Here is a 19,555-nt window from a genome sequence, read left to right as displayed (position 1 = left end):
TCCTTGTATTGGAATTTGCATTTCAGAGTCCTTTACAAGGAATGTCCATGGTTTCTTGCAGAATCTGAAAACAAGGAAAAAAAGAATTGTAAGACCTGGATGATCAAGGAGACAATAAAACAAAATAGCCTAAAAAATCTAATATTAATGGTTCATTGGAATTCAAAGGGACTAAATGAAAATATTAATGGAGTATACATGTGTCTGAGTTAGATCCACTGGACATATGTTATGATTGTGTAGCTTGATGTCTATGTTGGTCCTCTAACAGGATGTCTGTCTTTAAATTTATGGCATTACTTGGAACATTTACCTCCTTTTTGGTTCGTTTATTTAGGATTATTACCATGAAAAAATATAAAAAAAGAAGGAAAGAACAGGTTTGACTAGTAGATTTATAATTTCATATTGCTGTTCAGTATGTATGGAAGTCAGGACAGAAACTAAAACAAACTTTTTTTTTTTAAACCAGTTGTTTCTTTTCACCAAGTTATTTAGTAGCCTAGCTTCTAGATAAAACAATACAAATCGCACATCAATTATTTTTCTTTCCTATGTAAATACATACTTTATAGATAGATTATAAGATGGCTACAAATTGATTAAAGAAGTCAAGAGGCTCGAAGAAGCTGATGTCCTTGACATGCTATTTGATATGTTGACAGATATTTACTTTAGTTATTTGGCATAGATGCTCCACTGAAGAGCCAAGTCATAGGACAACCTCTATCTCTAGCTTCAGGATTGCATCAGCTTCAGGAGAAGGCACAAAACCTTGTAGCCATAGTAAGAAGATGTGGAACTTGTGCATATTGAAACAGGGTTGCAAGAATATTTAGGAATACAAACAAGGTTTAAGAGCAATGGATATTTTGATGAGTTCACAGAATTTGGTTTTACTCATTATCCTTATGTACTCAAATCAAATTCAGTCTACTCTGATATAAGTATTTTATGCTACATTTGTACTTTCAGAAAGATATTTATAAATCTGTGGTGTTTATGTACATCAAAATCATCATTCTCATCCATCCCTTAAATTTGAACTGGAGATTAAATTACATATTCCTATGAAGTTCATAAAAATGACTGGGTTGTAATATTTCTGTACTATGTTCATTATATGGATTAAAGTTTAAAATAATTATGTAAAATGGAGTAAAAGGCATGCAAAGGAAGAGGTGAATTTACAGATGTCAAATTCTAGATATGAGTTCTCTAGGATAGAGACTATAAAGACTATGCCACAGGATTTTTAAAGCACATAAATATGTCTGTGTCCTATGCACATAAACATAAAGTGTCATTAAGTCTATTAAGCCCTTTAGAAAGGAAAGATCACAACCACATGAATTTTTAAGGGAAAGTGATGAGGGAATAGGTAAGGAATGGGAGAAGTAAGCATAGTCTTGAGTGGCTTTGAGAAAAACTGTGGATGTATGAAAATTTAAACTAAAAAAGAGAGAAATTATTTCATCCTACTTTACCATCCTTAGTAACACAAATGACAGAAAAGACTATCATTATTATTAGGTATATTGGCAGTAGAAATATTTAATTTTTTTATTATCTTTCATCTTTTTTTAGTCTAATCATTTTCCCCCTCCTGTTCTGCTATCCAACAGTTTACGATCCCTTTCCACCTCCTGTACTCCCTGTCTCCAAGAGGATGTCCCCACCCAACACACCCCATTCCCCATTAGGCCTCTTTATTCCCTGGTTTCAAGTCACTAAATGTTTAGGTGCATTTTTTTTATTGTGGTCAGACCAGGCAGTCCTCTGCTGTATATGTGTCAGTGCCCTAGGACCAGCTGGTTTATAATGCCTGGTTGGTGGCTCAGTGTCTGAGAGATCTCAAGCAAGCAGACTTGTTGAGACTTCTAGTCTTCCTATAGATTGCCTTCCACCTCAGTTTCTTCCTTTCTCTAGTTCACCCACAGGAATCCTCAATTTCTTGATCTTAGATCCAGATACACTGGAGATCAGCAGCCAAACTCTGAAACACTATTGAGAGACTGCAAATGTAGAGACAGTATTGAAATCATATTTTTCATTGTCAAAAATATCAAACAAAAATATCTTGAGATTATCAGTGCTATCACCTTTGTGCAAATATCCAAAGGGTTCTCTAACTGTATCAATATTTGCACATCATTCTTAATTCTTGCTGTTTTCACAATCATGAAGACATAGAATCAATCTAGCTATCACCTGATCAAAATGTAATTAAAGGTTTTACATATACATAATACAATATTATTACAAATTAAAGGTAAGTTATGCAATTTTTACACAAGTGAAGGAACTTAAATTCATTATCCTAAGTGTGTTTCCCCAGGGCTAGATATATAAAGGCAAACTTTGTCTCTCATGTGTTGTGATGTCTTTTGTATTATCTGTGTTCACATTGGAGTAAATGTGAAGGATGCCAGTTTACTAAAAATGATATATTGGAATTTGGGATAGTTAAACATATGTAAAATGACTTTGAAGAGTGCACTTTGCACTACAGAAAGGTAAAATCAGGAAAAGTTATAGAAATTGACCCAGAAGCACACAGAATAGCATCTCTTTCCCCACCAATATATCATTCTTGCTTAGTCCTCTGGAGCAAGCAAGCTGTCCTAAGCAGAATATTATATACTCCATGGACCTAAACCGAACATCTGCCCTCCTTTATCAATCTTGTGAATCCTGAACTAGATAGGTAAGCTTCCTTTTTTGCACCCAACTTTCCCTATGGCATAGTCCTCTTAGATAAGCAAGCTGCCCTGTACTTTCTGACAACACTTCTGTACCTCCGTTCTAACCTCAGCATGCTACCTATCTTCATCAGACTTGAGGATACTGAACCTACAGGTAAGAGTCCATTCCTCTACCCATTTTACCTCCTTGCTGAGGTCTCAGATGCATATGAAGTTAACAAGAGCATGTAGGAACCAAAGTTATTGAGATATCTATAGCCTTCAGAAGAACACAATCAACAAGACATAGAGCTATGTAACAATTTCAAAACACCATTATCCTAATTTACCAAGCTCTGAATATCATAATACAACACAATACAAGAAAATGCTTTTAATTCTAATCTTAAAAATAATAGAGGCTTTTTAAACAAGAAATGAATAAACCCCTTAAAGAAATACAGTGGAATATAATAAAACATTTTGAGGATTTTAAAGAGGATACAAATAAATCCCTGAAAGATACACAGGAAAATGCAATTAAACAGCTGAAGGAAAAAAAAAACTATACAAGAAGTGAAGCTGGAAGCAATAAAAATATAACACAAGCTGAGCATGGTGGCACACACATTTAATCCCAGCACTCGGGAGGCAGAGGCAGGTGGATTTCTGAGTTCTAGGCCAGCCTGGTCTACAAAGTGAGTTCCAGGACAGGCAGGGCTTTACAGAGAAACCCTGTCTCAAATAAATAAATAAATAAATAAATAAATAAATAAATAAATAAATAAATAAATAGATAGATAGGTAGGTAGATAGATAGATAGATAAATAGATAAATAAAAATAAATAAATAAACACAAAATGAGCAAATACAGAAGATGAAAAACCTAGGGAAGAGAACAGGAACAATAGCTATTGGCATCACCAATAGAATCTAGGAAATGTAATATAGAAATTCAGGTATAGAATATAAAATAGAAAAAAAATGATGCATCAGATAAAAAAAATACCTAAGAAAATCCTGTGAATACACAAAATGGGGAATCCATAATAGAAAAAGGAATGTCAAATACAATTTTTTAAATGTCCAGAAAAAGTTTTATGATTTAAAATCAACCTCTAAAATATCACTAGATCATTTGTATTAGTGATTTTCTGCTGGGCATCGAGCCTACTCCTAAGTGTAGTTTACAGTGTCTGTTGGATTCTTGGGATTTTTTTTTTTTAATTTTAGACTGGGTATCAGTTGGAGATATCTTCCAACATAGGGATTGCTGAATGTTTTCACTTCTCCGGTCAGCGCTTGAATGCTAGTCGGCTTAGACCAGTGCATAATATGTGCAGGTTGATAAAATCTGTGTGGTTTCATATGTGTATTAGCTATGTAGAGAAAAAAAAAAGCTTTGATTCTTTGGTTGAATCTCCATTTGTTCTTTCAAACTCAACATTGTTTGCTATTGTGGGTTGATGAGAAAGCTTTGATAGAGACATCTGATTTACAACTGAATGGTTCAATTTTCTCACTATCTGCAACTGGTCCAATTGTAGGCATCCCTCTGTGTATCCATCTACTAGAAAAGGACAGTGCTCTGAAGAGGTCTGAGCAAGACACTTTTCTATGGTTATAAAAAGTAATCTATGATATAGACAATGGCCTATGATATGAAGACTCTAGCAAGTCAACAACTGCAATGATCTATATCCTATTAATATGTGGGTGTTTGCCTCAGCAATAGGGCCTTACCATCATGTTTTAAGAGAATACAATAGTGTAAAGAACACATGGCCTCAGAAGGCATTTTTCCTTAGATAATGCAAAGCTGCCCACTGCAGCAGTGGCTGCGCCTCCCGAGGCCCAAGATAGCCTGGGAAACCAAGCAATGGAGAGTAGGTGCAAGTGATAACAACTCATTCCTGCTGCCCAAGCCTGCAGGGGGGCAGTGCTCTGCCAGAGGCCCTAGATAACTATGAAAACCTGGCCACAGAGAGCAGTAGTGTGTGTGCAAAAGATAAAAGCCAGGAAATAATGTATGAAACACTCTAGTTACAGTTGGCTGAATGAAGTTTAAAAACCTCTGGTCTGGTATGGCAAATTGCTCAGATCCTGAGGCCCAACGAACAAGTCACATGAAACTGCCGCTGATGCCTGCTGCTCAGACCACAAGCTTAAGTTGCATAGCTCCATAGGATCTGATCTGAAAAACAGGGATGGAGTCTCTTTCCCCTGAGCACTGCCTCAGCCAGGCCATGCCTGCCAAACAAGAAAGCTTGGTGAGGAGTGTGTGTGTGAATGAGTGCCTGCCCATTTTGCCACTTATTTGCTTATTAGTATTTATGATTAAATAAAAAGCTGTTAGGATGATTTGCTTTCTGCCCAAATCACTACCATTCTCAAGAGTTGGCATATACTTCACATGGCTACCAGCTGGAGTTTAGCAGTCGCTTATCACGATCTAGTGGCTACAATTTCAAAGGCAGTCCATTTACTGGGAAGTAGAGTTTAGATATTCTAGAGCTGTTTAGCAGTTTCTTACCACCACCTAGTGACTGTGCTTTAAATTATGGGCCATTTACCAGGCTATCAAAATTCAGGTATGCTCCTAGTCTAAATAAACCCTGGCCTTGAAGTTGAAATGATGCCTCGATGCCACCTCTGATCCAAAAGGCGATGAGAAAGAGAGGGTATAAGAGGACAGTACAAAGGATGTAAAATTGTGGCAGATGCCATAGACTTCTTAAAATCACACAGAGACTTAGAGTCAGAGAAGGTAGTATCCCTACCCATTGAAAGTAAGAACTATAACAGAGTAAAGAGACAGTTCAAAAATATAAGACTGGAAGACAGAATATCAACCTCACAATTAGTTCAGGACCAAGCCAACCATGATATCCCACAAGATTCTTGTTTGGGCAAGCTCCTAGCAGAGCATTTTTAGGACAAGGGGGACCCAATGGCCAAGGGCCCTCTCACCTAGGATTCAACAACCAAAGGTTGAATGTAGGGGCAAGACCTATGAACAAGATGCCACCAAGGAAAAGCCTAAGAGGATAAGGACATCTCTTTCAATCTCAGGAACACAATATCTAAAACCCATACTAGTACTACCCATTATACTATGTGACATCATCACCAAAGTGGTCAAAGTGGTCAAAGTATACAAATATATATAGTAGTGAAGGAAAGATCCTGAATACAGGCAAGATTAAAGGCTACATAGAAGTAGAGGGAGTTGGAGGCAGTCAGAACCTCTATAACTAAACAAATACTACAAGTATATGATAGAAATTATGAATTATATTTTGATTTGTGCAGTGCCACAGCAAATATTATAGGAATACCCACATTACACAAAATATTTTCAAAATTTTTTTAGGTATAAAAGAATACCAAAGATACTATTGGCCACAGTCAAAATTCCACAGGTAGAATTATCTAAAAATGCCACCGTCCTTCACGCCACAATACCCCATAAAAGGAGGAATGGAGGAAGTAAAGGACACCATACAAACGTTATTAAAAGAAGATATTATAGAACTAATATAAAGCTTTAACTACAACAGCCTCATTTGATAAGAAAAGAAACCCAAAGGAACATGGAAATTCACAGTAGACTACAAGAACATAAATAACCTATCAGAGCAGATGCCTGGAAAATTGTCATATTTCTTATTTTTTAAAAAATGTTTTTTAGGTTTTTTCTTCGTTTACATTTCCAATGCTATCCCAAAAGTCCCCCATACCCTTGCACCCACTCCCCTACACACCCATTCCCCTACCCACCCACTCCCACTTGGAGCTGGCATTCCCCTGTACTGAGGCATATGAAGTTTGCAAGACCAGGGGACTCTCCTTCAAATGATGGCCGACTAGGCCATCTTCTGATACATCTGCAGCTAGAGACACGAACTCCAGGGGATACTGGTTAGTTCATATTGTTGTTCCACCTATAGGGTTGCAGACCTCTTTATCTCCCTGGGTACTTTCTCTAGCTCCTCCTCCATTGGGGACCCTGTTATCGATCCAATAGCTGATTGTGAGCATCCACTTCTGTGTTTGCTAGGCCCCATCATAGCCACACAAGAGACAGCTATATCTGGGTCCTTTCAGCAAAAATCTTGCTAGTGTATGCAATGGTATCAGCGTTTGGAGGCTAATTATGGGATGGATCCCTGGGTACGACAGTCTCTAGATGGTCCATCCTTTTGTCTCAGCTCCAAAATTTGTCTCTGTAAATCCTTACAAGGGTGTTTTGTTCCCAGTTCTAAGAAGGGGCAAAGTGTACACACTTTGGTCTTCGTTCTTCTTGAGATTCATGTGTTTTGCAAGTTATATCTTGTATCTTGGGTATTCTAAGTTTCTGGGCTAATATCCACTTATCAGTGAGTACATATTATTTGAGTTATTTTGTGATTGGATTACCTCAGTCAGGATGATGCCCTTCAGGTCTATCCATTTGCGTAGGAATTTCATAAATTCATTCTTTTTAATAGTTGTGTAGTACTCCATTGTGTAAATGTACCACATTTTCTGTATCCATTCCTCTGTTGAGGGATATCAGGGTTCTTTCCATCTTCTGGCTATTATAAATGAGGCTGCTGTGAACATAGTGGAGCATGTGCCCTTCTTACCAGTTGGAACATATTCTCGATATATGCCCAGGAGGGGTATTGCTGGATCCTCCTGTAGTATTATGTCCAATTTTTTGAGGAACCGCCAGACTGATTTCCAGAGCGGTTGTACAACCTTGCAATCCCACCAACAATGGAGGAGTGTTCCTCTTTCTCCACATCCTCGCCATCATCTGCAGTCACCTGAATTTTTGATCTTAGTCATTCTGATTGGTTTGAGGTGGAATCTTAGGGTTGCTTTGATTTGCGTTTCTCTGATGATTAAGGATGCTGAACATTTTTTCAGGTGCTTCTCAGCCATTCGGCATTCCTCAGGAGAGAATTATTTGATTTTCTGGAGTCCACCTTCTTGAGTTCTTAATATATGCATTGGATATAAGTCCCCTATCTGATTTAGCATAGGTAAAGATCCTTTCACAATCTGTTGGTGTCCCTTTATCTTATTGTCAGTGTCTTTTGCCTTAGAGAAGCTTTGCAATTTTATGAGGTCCCATTTGTCTATTCTCAATCTTACAGCACAAGTCATTGCTGTTCTACTCAGGAATTCTTCCCCTGTGCCCATATCTTCGAGGCTTTTCCCCACTTTCTCCTTTATAGGTTTGACTGTCTCTGGTTTTATGTGAAGGCCCTTGATCCACTTAGATTTGACCTTAGTACAAGGAGATAGGAATGGATCAATTCGCATTCTTTTACATGATAACCACCAGTTGTGCCAGCACCATTTATTGAAAATGCTCTTTTTTTTTTCTGGATTTTATTAGCTCCCTTATCAAAGATCAAGTGACTATAGGTGTCTGGGTTCATTTCTGGGTCTTCAATTCTATTCCATTGGTCGACTTGTCTGTTGCTATACTGTTACCATCCAGTTTTTATCACAACTGCTCTGTAGTACAGCTTTAGGTCAGGCATGGTAATACCACCAAAAGGTTCTGTTATCATTGAGAATTGTTTTTGCTCTTCTAGGTTTTTTTTTTATTTTTATTCCAGATGAATTTGCAGATTGCCCTTTCTAATTTGTTGAAGAATTAAGTTGGAATTTCGATGGGGATTACATTGAATCTGTAGATTGCTTTTGGCAAGATAGCCATTTTTACTATATTGATCCTGCCAATCCATGAGCATGGGAGATCTTTCCATCTTCTAGATCTTCTTTAATTTCTTTCTACAGAGACTTTAAGTTCTTATCTTACAGATCTTTCCCTTCCTTAGTTAGAGTCATGCCAAGGAATTTATATTATTTGTGACTATTGTGAAGGGTGTTGTTTCCCTAATTTTTTTCTCATCCTGTTTATCCTTTGTGTAGAGAAAGGCCATTGACTTGTTTGAGTTGATTTTATATCCAGCTACTTCACTGAAGCTGTTCATCAGGTTTAGGAATTCCCTGATGGAATTTAGGGACACTTATATATACTGTCATATCATTTGCAAAAAGTGATATTTTGACTTCTTCCTTTCCAGTTTGTATCCCTTCGTCTCCTTCTGTTGTTGAATTGCTCTGGCTAGGATTTCAAATACTAATTTGAATAGATATAGAGAAAGTGTGCAGCCTTGTCTAGTCCCTGATTTTAGAGGGATTGTTTCCAGCTTCTCACCATTTACTTTGATGTTGGCTACTGGTTTGCTGTAGGTTGCTTATATCATGTTTATGTATGGGCCTCAAATTCCTGATCTTTCCAAGACTTTTATCATGAATGGGTGCTGAATTTTGTGAAATGCTTTCTCTGCAGCTAACAAGATGATTATGTAGTATTTGTTGTTGAGTTTGTTTATATAGTAGATTACGTTGATGGATTTCTTATATTTAACCATCCTTGCATCCCTAGAATGAAACATATTTGATCAGGTTGGATGAATGTCTTGATGTGTCTTGGATTTGGTTAGCAAGATTTTTATTAAGTATTTTTGCATAGAAATTCATAAGGGAAATTGGTCTGAAGTTCTCTATCTTTGTTGGGTCTTTCTGTGGTTTAGGTATCAGACTAATTGTGGCTTCATAGAATGCATTGGTAGAGTACCTTCGACTTCAATTTTGTGGAATAGTTTATGAAGAACTGGAATTAGATCTTCTTTGAAGGTCTGATAGAACTCTGTACTAAATCCATCTGGTCTTGGTCTTTTTTTTTCTTTTTTGGTTGGGAGACTATTAATGACTGCTTCTATTTCTGTAGGGGATATAGGAATGTTTCGATTAATTACCTGATTCTGATTTAACTTTGGTACCTGGTATCTGTCTAGAAACTTGTCCATTTCATCCAGGTTATCCAGGTTTGTTGAGTATAGCCTTTTGTAGAAAGATCTGATGGTGTTTTGGATTTCTTCAGGATCTCTTGTTATGTCTCCTTTTTCATTTCTGATTTGTTAACTAGGATGCTGTCCCTGTGCCCTCTAGTGAGTCTGGCTAAGGGTTTATCTATCTTGTTGATTTTCTCAAAGAACCAGCTCCTCCTTTGGTTGATTCTTTGAATAGTTCTTCTTGTTTCCACTTGGTTGATTTCACCCCTGAGTTTGATTATTTCCTGCTGTCTAATCCTCTTTGGTGAATTTGCTTCCTTTTGTTCTAGAGCTTTTAGGTGTGTTGTCAAGCTGTTATTGTGTGCTCTCTCTAGTTTCTTTTAGGAGGCACTCAGAGTTTTGAGCTTTCCTCTTAGAAATGCTTTCCTCGTGTCTTTCTATCTCCAGCATTGCCTCACTTTGGTTTTTCTTTTTTGTGTCTACTTCCCTTTTTAGGTCTAGTGTGGTTTTGTTCATTTCCATCACCTGTTTGGATGTGTTTTCCTGTTTTTCTTTAAGGACATGCAACTCTTTAGCATGGCTTCATTTTTGTTAATCTCTAAAAAGTCTTTAATTTCTTTCTTTATTCCTTCCTTGACCAAGGAATCATTGAGATGAGTGTTGTTCAGTTTCCACTTGAATGGTGTCTTTCTATTATTTATGTTGTTATTGAAGATCAGACTTAGTCCATGGTGATCTGATAGGATGCATGGGACAATTTCATTATTTTTGTATCTGTTGAGACCTGTTTTGTGACGTGTTATATGGTCAATTTTGCAGAAGGTACCATGAGGTGTTGAAAAAAAGGTATATCCTTTTGTTTTAGGATAAAATGTTCTGTACATATCTGTTAAATCCATTTGTTTCATAACTTCTTTTAGTTTCACTGTGTCCCTGTTCAGTTTCTATTTCCATGATCTATCCTTTGATGAAAGTGGTATGTTGAAGTCTCCCACTATTATTGTGTGATGAGCAATGTGTGCTTTGGGCTTTACTAAAGTTTCTTTAATGAATGTGGCTGCCCTTGTATTTGGAGCATAGGTATTCAGAATTGAGAGTTACTCTTGGAAAATTTTACCTTTGATGAGTATGAAGTGTCCCTCCTTTTCTTTTTTGATAACTTTGGGTTGGAAGTCGATTTTATTCGATATTAGAATGGCTACTCCAGCTTGATTCTTCAGACCATTTGCTTGGAAAATTGTTTTCCAACATTTCATTCTGATGTAGTGTCTGTCTTTTTCCCTGAGATGGGTTTCCTGTAAGCAGCAAAATGTTGTGTCCTGTTTGTGTAGCCAGTCTGTTAATCTATGTCTTTTTTGGGGGAATTGAGTCCATTGATATTAAGAGATATTAAGGAAAAGTAATTGTCACTTCCTATTATTATTATTTTTTGTTAGAGTTGGTATTCTGTTCTTGTGCCTGTCTTTTTAGGTTTGTTGAAGGATTACATTCTTGCTTTTTATAGGACGTGATTTCTGTCCTTGTATTGGTTTTTGTTGTTGTTGTTGTTATTATCCTTTGAAGGGCTGGATTCATGGAAAGATAATGTGTGAATTTGGTTTTGTAGTGGAATACTTTGGTTTCTTCATGTATGGTAATTAAAAGTTTGGCTGGGTTTAGTAGCCTGGGCTTTCATTTGTGTTCTCTTAGTGTCTGTATAACATCTGTCCTGGATCTGGCTTTCATAGCCTATGGTGAAAAGTCTGTTGACATTCTGATAGGCCTGCCTTTATATGTTACTTGACCTTTTTCCCTTATTGCTATTATTATTTTATCTTTACTTAGTGTTTTTATTTTCTTGTTATTATTTTTCAGGAGGAATTTCTTTTCTGGTCTAGTCTATTTGGGTTCTGTAGACTTCTTGTATGTTCATGGGCATCTCTTTCTTTAGGTTTGGGAGGTTTTCTTCTATAATTTTGTTGATGATATTTGGTGGCCCTTTAAGTTGAAAACCTTCATTCCCATCTACTCCTAGTATCCGTAGGTTTGATCTTCTCATTGTGTCCTGGATTTCCTGGATGTTTTGAGTTAGGTTCTTTGTGCATTTTTCATTTTCTTTGTTGTGTCAATGTTTTCTATGGTATCGTCTGCACCTGAGATTCTCTCGCCTATCTATTGTGTTCTTCTGGTGATGCTTGCATCTATGACTCCTGATCTCTTTCCTGGGTTTTTAATTTCCAGGGCTCTCTCCCTTTATGATTTCGTTATTGTTTCTATTTCCATTTTCAAATCATGGGTGGTGTAGTTCACCTGTTTGTTGTGTTTTCCTGTAATTCTTTAAGGGATTTTTGGGTTTTCTCTTTAAGTACTTCTACCTGTTTACATGTGTTCTTCTTTATATCTTTAATGGAATTATTTATGACCTTAAAGTCCTCTATCATTATCATGAGATGTAATTTTAAATCACAGTCTTGCTTTTCTGCTTTGTTGGGAATCCTTGGCTTGCTGTAGTGGGAGGAGTGGGTTCTGATGATGCCATGTAGACTTGTTTTCTGTTGCTTATGTTATTGATCTTGCCTCTTATCATCTGGATATATCTAGTGTTAGCTGGTCTTGCTGTCTCTGACTGTGGCTTGTGCCTCCTGCAAGCTTGTGTGTCACTATTATGGGAGACCACTTCTCTAGGAGGAAATTGGTTATGGAGAGGTGTGGCATAGAGTCTGTTCCAGGTTCAGATTGAAAGAGGAAGGATTCTGTCCCAGGCTGCTCCTTGGTTCCTGTGTTCTGAGGGCTCCAAGTGGGTCCCTTTGAGCAGAAGTGGTGGTCCTATCTGTCCTCATAGGCATGTCCACACTTCTGGGAGATCAGCTCTTTCCTGGCATTATTTGGGTATGGAAAGCTATGTCACAGGATCAGCTCTGGTTGCAGACCTTGGGTTCATTTAAGCAACAAATCCTAGAACTACTTAGCAACCAAGGTATCCCATGCTGTGGAAAGCAACCTATAGACTTCTAGGATAAAAGAAAATGACAATGCTCCCCACTTCAAAACACAGATAGTATGCAGCCTGTGCTGCAACAGGTAGTATGCAGTTGTGCTGGAACATCAAGACTTCACAAGACCAAGGGCCTCCCCTCTTATTGATGTCAAATAAGGCCATACTCAGCTACATATGCAGCTGGAGCCATGGGTTCCTCCTTGTGACTCTTTGGTTGATGGGTTAGTCCCTGGATGTTCTGGAGGATATGGTAGGTTGAAACTGTGCAAACATCTTCAGCTCCTTCAGTCTTTGCCCTAATTCCCCTATTCAGGCTCTAGTGCTCAGTCCAATGCTTGGCTGCAAGCATCTGTATCTCTATTGATCTGTATCTCTGGCAGAGCCTTTCAAGAGACATTTGTATCAGGCTCCTGTCAGCAAGCACTTCTTGGTATCAGCAATAGGGAATGGGTTTTATTGCTGCATATGGGATGGATCCCCAGGTGTGGCAGTCTCTGGATGGACATTCCTTCAATTTCTGCTCTACTCTTTGTCCCTGTATTTCCTTTAGAAGGGTTGGTGACCCCATCTCTCAACCAGGGGCTGTGCCTAATTTTTCCATATGGTCTCTATAGTTTCTCTTTCCCCTTTGTTGGGTGTTTCAGCTAATGTCATCCCTGTTGTGTCCTGGGAGTCTCTTGCTTTCCTGGCATCTGAGACTTTCTGGTGGCTAATCCCAGTTTCCCATCCCCCATTGCTACACCCATCTGTTCAATTTCCTGACCCTCTGTCTTCCCTCTCTCCTCCCTTACCTGATCCTACCCCACTATATCTTCCCTGTCTCCTCCCTTACCTGATCCTACCCCACTTTTTCCTTTACATCTCCTCTCTTCTTCCCTTGTCTCTCCCACCCTCTACTCCCCATGATTATTTTGTTTCCCCTTCTAAGTAGGAATGAAGCATCAACACTTTGATCTTCCTTCTTCTTGAGAATGAATAAGGTCTGTAACTTGTGGTTATTTCAGTCTTTTTCCAAACATCTACTTACCAATTTACCTTGTATTCCCACAGCAACAGGATTGGAAGGTAATCAGATCACTAGCAGGCACCAAAGCACCCTGATCTAGGGAGTCTTCTTCATTTTATGAATTTGCAAACTCATGTTTCCCTCTTTCAATGGAATGTGAATCAATTGGATGTGTAAAACCTTAGTGTTCATAACTGTATGATTGTCTTTGCTATATCCCTTCTATGTAAATAGAGCTAATAGTTAGATCTATTATAAATAATTAGCAAATATGTTTAAAATGCAAGTTTCTTGTAGTTTTAACACTGCCACTACTACAAAAAAGAAAGGAGAGAAAAGAAATGAAATGAAAAGAAAGAAACACAATTAAGATGCCCTATTTCTATGTTGAACCCATATTCACAGATGCTATGTCTTCTACTTCTACACCAAGACTGGCAGACTCATGCCATTACATATACATCATAGTAACATAACTCAACAGTTAGTGTATTTAAATATTATAGCAGATGCCCAAGGAAATCATTCACCATTTTACTCTTACAGGACAGATACAAAACAATGCTTTGGTCTGCTCTTGTAAGCAATTCAGACAGCTGAGGTCTAGAAGGAATTTGCTCTCTCTCACACCAAGAACAACTTATTAGAATACCTAGAGAATGTAGACAACTGTTGTTAAATGTTGACAAAATAAAAGAATTCAGTCCAATTGTTGAGTAGTTTAATCACATAGAACAGCCATATTCCTCTCAGAGAAATGTGTGACAAGATTGGCCACCAAAGTATCAAGTGAGACAGTAGGTCCTGGAGAATATACTCAAGATGTCTCTAGCAACGCTACAAAGTCCTGGAATTGATGAGAAAACCTAATAGCCTTTTAAATGATATCTTTGCTACCTTGAATGCCAAAAGCAACCTTTATACCACTCATGTCAGGTCAAATAAAATCAACAAACAACCTCTGGTTTATGGCCTCCTACCACTCAATTTTCTCCCGGAAGCAAAGTATTTATTGCTACTAAATCAAATTTATTACGTTAATAAAGTTTGAAAACTCCTGGCTGATGTCCTCTAGCTGGCATCAAATTATAAGAAAAGAATATTCTGTACCTTATATCTTGAGCCTCATTTATAATAGCCAGAAGCTGGAAAGAACCCAGATATCCCTCAACAGAGGAATGGATACAGAAAATGTGGTACATCTACACAATGGGGTACTACTCAGCTATTAAAAAGAATGAATTTATGAAATTCCTATCCAAATGGATGGACCTGGAGGGCATCATCCTGAGTGAGGTAACACATTCACAAAGAAACTCACACTATATGTACTCAGTGATAAGTGGATATTAGCCCCAAACCTAGGATACCCAAGATATAAGATACAATTTGCTAAACACATGAAACTCAAGAAGAATGAAGACTGAAGTGTGGACACTATGCCCCTCCTTAGAATTGGGAACAAAACACCCATGGAAGTAGTTACAGAGACAAAGTTTGGAGCTGAGATGAAAGGATGGACCATGTAGAGACTGCCATATCCAGGGATCCACCCCATAATCAGCATTCAAACGCTGACACCATTGCATACCCTAGCAAGATCTTATTGAAAGGACCCAGATGTAGCTATCTCTTGTGAGACTATGCCGTGGCCTAGCAAACACAGAAGTGGATGCTCACAATGAGCTAATGGATGGATCACAGGGCTCCCAATGGAAGAGCTAGAGAAAGAACCCAAGGAGCTAAAGGGATCTGCAACCCTATAGGTGGAACAACATTATGAACCAACCAGTACCTCGGAGCTCTTGACTCTAGCTGCATATGTATCAAAAGATGGCCTAATCGGCCATCACTGGAAAGAGAGGCCCATTGGACACGCAAACTTTGTATGCCCCAGTACAGGGGAACGCCAGGGCCAAAAAGGGGGAGTGGGTGGGTAGGGGAGTGGGGGTGGGTGGGTATGGGGGACGTTTGGTATAGCATTGGAAATGTAAATGAGCTAAATACCTAATAAAAAATGGAAAAAAAGAAAAGAATATTCTTATCAAATTACAAGAAAGGAATATTCTTTTTTTTTTGTCTCTACTGATAATTGAAAACATACAGTCATTTTCCAAGCACCACCATCTCCCATCTCTTTCCTGAGATTTGGTTTTATTATTATTTTCATTAAGAACATGAAAAAGAATCTCATGTCCAATTTAGGCTATTTCTCATTTAATAAAAATTCATCCAAAAATTATCACATTGTGAAGCCACATTGACACTTTTAGAAAATATTTTTAATAAGTATTTAAAATATTTGTTCATCATTTAAATTCACCTTTTTTCATATAGTCATAGCTCAAAATTTGTTATTTGCCATAGAGGAATTTACTACTGAGCCACACTTTAGAGTTTTTTTATTCTTTCGAGATTAAATAGTCCACTTTTCCCAATTTGATAAAGAAATTGAAAGCTGCATAAAAATCAAGACTACCATGTGACATAGCTAGTAAATTTAGCATTGACCCTCTCACATTAGAGATGTGAAAAGATTCTGTAGTTCTGGTTAGCTGGAGCTGAAGAATCAGGTGTGATTAACAAGATACCAGAACTACCAAAGCAAAAACTTTGCATTACTGGGACTATTGATGCTGGTTAGCTGGAGCTAAGAAATTAGCGGTGATTAAGAGGAGACCAGCATCATTTAGGTGACATCTTCTGGGAAGTGTTTTCTGAAAGCACAAAGAGGCTGTGTTCCAGAGATGGCCAAGGTTATACTCCTGCTGCAGTGGGACTTGGTAATATGTAAGGGTCACCCAGGTGGTACTGGTTTTGAAGGCATGAAGGGGTCATGCAGAGCAGCTGAGGCTCGGCACTGTGAGAGGCCATGGAAGGCCATTGGTGAAGGTGCAGCCTCAGTTGCAATTGAAGGCCCAGGACTGAAGGGGTCATGCAGTGTTTTGGAGATGCCAGTACCATGAGATGACCACCAAGAGCAGCAGCAGCAGTGGAGTACAGGCATATGGAGCCTAGAGGATGACACATGTGCTACAAAGGGCATGGATGGAGAAGTGACCCAAGCCCTTGGAGGAGCCCAGAAGATCGTGAGTTGGATCCCAGACATTGGACAGTTGGGGATTGACTTTTGCTTTTGATTGTGACTGTGCCCTGATATTTTCCCTCTTGAAGGAAGAAACTGTTTTAGTGGAGCCCACAGTTAAGAGACTTTTAATTTTAAAAAGACTTTGGATTTTAAAAGGGATGGATATTTTAAAGAGATTGAAATTTTAAGAATATGTAAACACTGTGGGACTTTTAAAGTTATTTAGAATATACTTTTAAAGTATATTCTTTTGTATCCCTAAGCATCAATCCTATGATTACAGTAGCATAAATTGTACATACTTGGGGCTGGACAGACGGCTCAGTAGTTAAAATTCACTGGAAGATCTTGTAGAGGAGCTAGATTCAGTTTCCAGCATCTAAATTGCAGCTTATAATCACCTGTAACACCAGTATCAGGGTATAGAATCCATATCTAGCCTCCGTGGACAATAAGCATGCACATGTTACACAGACATAAATGCGGTCAAGAACCAGAAAATATAAAACAATTTTCAATGCATGTGAGATGTTACATATTACACTGATAATACATTCCGGAGTCTGGGACTCTGACCATTGGGCAGTGTGAATGTAACCACTCAGTGTTTATTTGACTTTCGATAACTATACTATCATTACACAATGAGATAGTGGTGGCTATGTTGCTAAAGAATTTCTTCCCAGTGCTACTACTCTCTGATTCTATATTCAAAATTATCAGATGTTCTTTGTGATGTATGAAGGCTAAAATTTCAGTTCATTAAAATACAAAATAGTGACTGGCAAGTTTGGATCTAAGTGAGAATTGAAATGTTGCTAATGCTAAAATACCTATAAGGAATAAATTTTAGTCATATACCACACTGTGATGAGATAACAGTTCACAGTAACCTGTTGCAAATAAATTTGAATCTACAAAAGGAAATTAATGATCCTGACTATAATATAATGAAAAATATATGGGAATATCAGCTGTCTGCCTTGACTAGCAAATAATGGATAAGTGTCTTTAAGTTTACATTACATCCAATAAATGCATGTAATTGTTTATCGTGTGTTTTGCTTTAAATGTTAGAGTGAAATGTTAATTATTTCTTTTATCATATATTCTTTATACATAAATAATAAAGATTAAGCCCATAAAAACTATTTTATTTGTTCGTATACTTGTTGAAATACTTTATGTAATAACATGTAGACCATGCTCATAACTTACAGAGCTGTATTTACACATATACTTAGATAGAGGTGGAATAAAACGTTAGGTCATTAGCCATAGGGCCTGAGGAAATAAGAAACCAATGCAACTAAATCAATAATCATGCTGAATTTAACCAGAGTCATTTTGGTAGAACTCAGTTCTGGGCATTTCTTTAGCTAGAGTGTTCTCTGACAGTTCTCAAAGACTGTGGCTAATGATGAATATGTAGCTTGTTGGTGGCCTGAAAGTAAAAATTAGAGAAACCTGGAGCCTGAAACTCTAACAATAATCATAGGGTACACTTTACCTTTGCAGATTAGGTTGAGTGGGCAGCATAGACATGCTAAAAAGGCAGTGTAGATGCAAGTGTGTCTTCCAACATAGGTTTTAGTGCCTTCTGTTATAGACTTTCTGGTTAGACTCTACCAGTAAAAGCTCATGAATATAACAATAATTACAAGTAGTGGAAATGGCTATTCTTCTATCAATGTGCAGTGATTACAGTAATAATACTAAAATATTTGAGGTTATTTTGATTCTCAGCATAAGTTGTTTAAAAATCACCCAGGAGTGATGCAAAATACCTCTTCAATTTTTTATTGGATATCTTATTTATTTACATTTCAATTGTGATCCCCTTTCCTGGTTTCCACTTCAGAAACCCCCTATCTCATCCTCCCTCTCCCATCTTCAGTGATAGTGTTTCTCTACCCACCCACCCACTCCCTCCTCACTGCCCTGACAGTCTTCTACACTGGGACATCGAACCTTCACAGGACAAAAGGCCTTGCCTTCCATTTATGTCCTAGAAGGACATTCTCTTCTACATATGTGGTTGGAGGCATGGGTCCCTCCATGTGTATACTCTTTGTCTCCATATTTCTTTCCTTGAATATTTTCCCCTTCTAATTAGGACTGAAGCATCCACACTTTGGTCTTCCGTTTTGAACTTTATAGGGTCTGTGAGTTGTATCATGGGTATTATGAGCTTTTTCCCTAATATCCACTTATCAGTGAGAACATACAGTGTGTTTTGTTGTTGTTGTTATTGTTTTTGTTGTTTGTTTTGTTTTTATTTGACTGGGTTACCTTCACAAGAAGTCATTATCTAGTACTGTCTATTTGCTGGTGAATTTCATGAAGTCATTGTTTTTTTGTTTTGTTTTGTTTTGTTTTTTGTTTTTGTTTTTTAAATAGCTGAGTAGTACTCCATTGTGTAAATGTATCACATTTTCTGTATCTATTCCTTATTTATCTGGATTCTTTCCGGCTTCTGGCTATTATAAATAAGGCTGCTATGAATATTGTGGAGCATGTGTCCTTGTTATATATTGGGAAGGAGACGGGGAGAAAGTATAGTGGGTCAGGAAATTGAACGGAGGCAAGTAGTAGTCAAGTTGGGGAACTAGAGGTAGCCACTGGAAAGTCCCAGATGTCAGGGAAGGGAGAGGTTACCAGGAACCACTGGGATTGACATTATCTGAAATATCCAACAGAACTCGTAGAGATGATATCCAACGGTTAGCACTGACATTAGCTGAAATATCCAACACAAAGGAGATAGTACCTATAAAGATTGTATCAAAAGTTTAGGCACATCCCTGGTTAAAGGATGGATCTACCCATTGATCTCAAAAATATTAACCCAGAATTGCTCCTGTCTAAAAGGAAATGCACGGGCAAAGAGTGGAACAGAGACTGAAGGAAAGGCTAACCAGAGATTGTGCCACCTAGGG

Source organism: Mus musculus, chromosome 17 (genome assembly GCF_000001635.26).
Source record: "Mus musculus strain C57BL/6J chromosome 17, GRCm38.p6 C57BL/6J".
Classification (NCBI taxonomy): domain Eukaryota; kingdom Metazoa; phylum Chordata; class Mammalia; order Rodentia; family Muridae; genus Mus; species Mus musculus.
This window is presented reverse-complemented; position numbering follows the sequence as displayed.